Genomic DNA, 4,031 nt, shown 5'->3' on the forward strand with positions numbered 1-4,031 from the left:
CACGGCGGGTCGTGCGGGATACTGCGTCCCCAGGGCGCCGGGCCTGTGGAGCTCTGAGGTGGGTGTTGCAGCGTGAAGCTCTGGTCTGTCCCAGCGCCCCTTTTCTCTTCTCCGACTGCCCCCCGGGGAGCCGCCCTGTCTCCTCTACGTGATGGGAGGTGATCTACGGGAGTGCACGTGGGCCTCAAGAAGCACCGTTTGCTTGTCGGGTGACGCTGAAACCTCTGTAGAGAGCACCTTGCAAAGCACCCAGTTTTCCTTTTTTAAAGAGAGGTAAAAAAAAGAAAACCAGTTTTTGTTCAGGAAGCACCTCTGGACATCAATTCCAGGGGAGAGTTTGGGATCTTCGGTGTAACATAGTATAAAATTGAGACCAGAGAGCTGAAGTGACGGTGTTTTTCATTGCGTACTGACTTCAGAAAACATAACTTGTACAGCGATGTATCCAGTAAGGCTCTGTGTGCATACCGACCGAGATGCAGGTAGTGTGCGTGTGTGTGTAATACACACCTTCATTAACACAGTGATCTCTCTTTATCCATGGCGATAGTAATACAGCTGTTCAACTCTCTTCGCATCACCGCAACTAGCCGCTGTGGTTAGTACATAGATAATAGGTATCGTGTGCACCCACGGTCCGGCTCAGTGCTGCCCTCCGGTGGTGCGATCTGAGCACTGCAGGCACGAGGAGCCGCGCCGCGGAGGGGAGACGAACACGCCGCTCTGTGCTGCCCTCCTGTGGTGCCGTGTATTAAAGGCAAGTCCTCAGTGCTGCCCTCCTGTGGCTCGCCCTCCGCATTGCAGCAATGAGAGAAGGGCAGAAAGAAGGGAAAGGGACGGGGCCGCCGGCGTGTATCTAACGGGGCTTCGCGGCCTGGGGATCCTGGCACAACAAAACGGGCCCAGTGCCGCTGTCCGGAGCCTCGCACTGGACACCGAAACCAAGAAATTCAGCCGGAGAAATAAAACCAGGCCCGGTGTTGCCGTCCCGTGCTGCACAGCGGGCATTGCGGCCGGGCGACAAGGGTCGAGAGAGAGCATGTAGCTCGGTGTCGGCGGGCTCTTGCAGCACACTGCACCCGGAAGAGTAAGACGGAGGGAGAGGTGGAAAAAAAGCTTCGCTCGCCCGCTCGCTCGGGGCGTGACTAGAGCAGTGACCGCGGCCGGGACGGACACACGATACATGGACATTAATTCCGGGCGGGGATCGGAGGCTCGTCTTTTCATTGGCCACAATGAGACATGAGGCGATTGGGTGCAGTGGCCTCATGGGTGGGGTCAGGGCGGCTCCGCCCTTCATTCTGATTGGTCTTGGCAGGAGGAGGAGGCCTAAAACAACGCCCCCGCCCAGTTCTCATTGTGATTGGCTACCAGGGAATGGAGGACGCTCTGCACGTTTCTGCGGCCCGGTTGGACCGACTAGGATCCTTAGCGGCCCCGCTCAGCTAGTTGCCCGCTGCCGGATCCACTGTGTCCGGAAGCTACGTCCCGCTGCAGCCCCGCACACGCGAACGATGCCGGAGAGCTGCGGCGGGATGTTCTGGGGACCGCGGCGGGTTGGACGGGACACTGCGTTCCCAGGGCGCGGGGCCTGCCAGTCTCTCCTCTGAGGTGGGTGTTGAGCTTGAAGCTGTTTGTCTGTCCCGGTGCACCTTTCTTCTCCTTCTCCCTCCTGAGAAGCCACCCTGTCTCCTCGATGTGCCGGCAGGGTTTTGTTTTCTCTGGCTTTAAACCCCGGCCGCTCCGCGCAGGGTGAAGAGCAGGGAGGGCGGGACGGAGTCGGCTTTGTTCTGGGTCCTTCTCTCCGGGCTCCAAGCCCCTCTATAGCCCCCAGGCGGGGAGCGCGGAGCCGGCTTCGGTGCCCTGCGCAATGCCCGGCGCGGCCACAGGAGGGCGGCTCTGAGCCCGGCTTTGGCTCTGCCTCAGTGTTAAGACAAACCCGGCTCCGTGCTGCCCTCCGGTGGTGCACTCCGAGCACTGCAGCCACGAGGAGCCGTGCCGAGTTCGGAGGGCGACTCCCCTGCTCGGTGCTGCCCTGTGGTCCCGTCGAGGCGTTGCCGCATCGGGTGAAGGCAGAGAATTCCGAGCTCAGACCCGCCCTCCTGTGGCCGCGCCGGGCATTGCGGCGGGGAGACCCCCTGTATTTGGGTGGTTGGTATGTTCTTTCGGCCACTTGGTACCTCGCACGCAGGGTTCCCGCCCTCCTTCTCGGGGGCAGGTTATATATTCCCTGCCCGAGTCCCTGGAGACGAGTGCCCTGCCCTTGGCCAGCTGTTCTTCTGTGCCCCTGCCCCCGGCCTGCAGCCTGTAACCAGTGTCCAGGTCGCCTTGATTGTCCAGGTCTGGTCTCGTTTCACTTGGTGAAGTTGGCCAGAGAGTACGCGAGACATAGGGAGGAGGTACTTGCCTACACACTCTCTCTCTCGCCCTCTTTTTCTCTCTCTCTTGCCTCCTTTTCCTTTCAAAACTGTGGGGGAAAAGGTGGTGCACCACACATTGTGTGGCACTTTAAATTCCCCAGTAATAATTTGGTTCAGCCAATAATTTGGTTCGCTGAGACTGGCTCCGCTCTGGGGCACAGGCCTGCTCAGGCTGGGAGGACGCGGGGCGGGGGAGCAGCAGAGGGGGCGCGGGGAGACCCCTGTGCTGGAATGGAGAGAGCTTGCAGAATGCAAACACAAATGCGTCCATAAACACAATCTCTGACCATGAAGTAATCCTCAGAAACCATCTCGTCTCACTTGGAAAATAGTGTGATGCTTTGGTAACTCTGTGGGACTGTGGTGAGTGTTTTGTGAGGACAACTGTGGTGATTTTTTGTGGCAATTTGGGAAGTTTTTTGGGGTGGAAACAATATTTCTGTGGGAAAATTAATTATTGCTTTTTCCCCCAACTTCTCATGCAAGTGTCTGTGGCAATATGGTGATACTTCTGTGGCAAATGCTGTGGTGAGACGCAAAGTGTGTGGTGAGATGGTGCCTTCTTTTCACGTGCAAGATTGTGCGCTGGTTCTGTGGTGATTTGGGAATGTTTTGGTGGTGATGTGTGGACGTCTGGTGAAGTGTGTGGGGATTCAGTCATGTTATGTGGAAATATGGGGGGCTTTGTGTGAAAAGTGGCGATTTTGTGCGCTCCCGTGGGGACGTGGCGTGGACACGTGTGTGGGGATACGGTGCTGTCTGTGGGAAGCGGCGTGCTGACTTGGGACCTGCGGGTGGAAGAGCGAGCGGTGATGATGTGCAGCGACTTAGGAACTTTTTGTGGGAAAAGTGTGGACATACTGTGAGAGCAGCGTGGAAAACCGGTGGTGCGTGACCTTGGTCACTCCTGGGCTCTGGTGGGTTTCCGGCACGGCAAAGGGGGATCTTGAGGAGAGGCTGAGTCTGCCTGGCCGGCCTTGTGGCCCCGGGGCCGGGCGGACGGGCAGTGGCAGCTGCAGACGGTGCCGCACCTGGGGGGCAGCGGGGGGCTCAGGCTCCGCGTCCCACGCGTCTGAAGCTGCTGCGGGGGCTGAACCCGGCGCCCCTGACCTAGCGCCAGGGAAAGGACGGGCGACAGGAGCGACGGGCGGGTGAGTAGGGAGCCTGGATTCTCGTCCGGGCTCGACGTGACAGCCCAGCCCGTTCCTCACCCCGCTCCCGCCTTCCCCTCCGTGCACGTCCCAGCATGGGTTGCAGCGAAGCGGATCTCGCTCGGCTGACCTAGCGCCAGGGAAAGGACGGGCGACAGGAGCGACGGGCGGGTGAGTAGGGAGCCTGGATTCTCGTCCGGGCTCGACGTGACAGCCCAGCCCGTTCCTCACCCCGCTCCCGCCTTCCCCTCCGTGCACGTCCCAGCATGGGTTGCAGCGAAGCGGATCTCGCTCGGGTTCTCTCGGGCAGCCCCTGTTCTTTGTGCGCCAGCCATCCCGCGTGAGGGGGGCTCGTCTCGCCGGCTCCTGCGCTGCGCTGCGCTGCTCACGCTGTCCGGTGCGTGGCTCGAGGGCAGCACGGCCCGTGGCAGGGGAGGGCGGGGCAGGTGGGGACAGCCCT

At 60.3% G+C, this 4,031-nt stretch overlaps 1 long non-coding RNA gene across 1 annotated transcript in view; it reads left to right on the top strand.

Annotated features, from left to right (window-relative positions):
• Window positions 1-1,348: 1,348 nt before the first annotated feature.
• The window catches only part of LOC102372932, an 8,998-nt gene continuing 6,315 nt past the window's right edge, over window positions 1,349-4,031 (top strand). The window contains exon 1 of the long non-coding RNA XR_001359050.2: window positions 1,349-1,611. This is a non-coding gene — a long non-coding RNA (uncharacterized LOC102372932). The remainder of the gene's footprint in view (window positions 1,612-4,031) is intronic.

This window comes from Alligator sinensis, unplaced genomic scaffold (genome assembly GCF_000455745.1).
Source record: "Alligator sinensis unplaced genomic scaffold, ASM45574v1 scaffold782_1, whole genome shotgun sequence".
NCBI classification, from domain to species: Eukaryota; Metazoa; Chordata; order Crocodylia; family Alligatoridae; genus Alligator; species Alligator sinensis.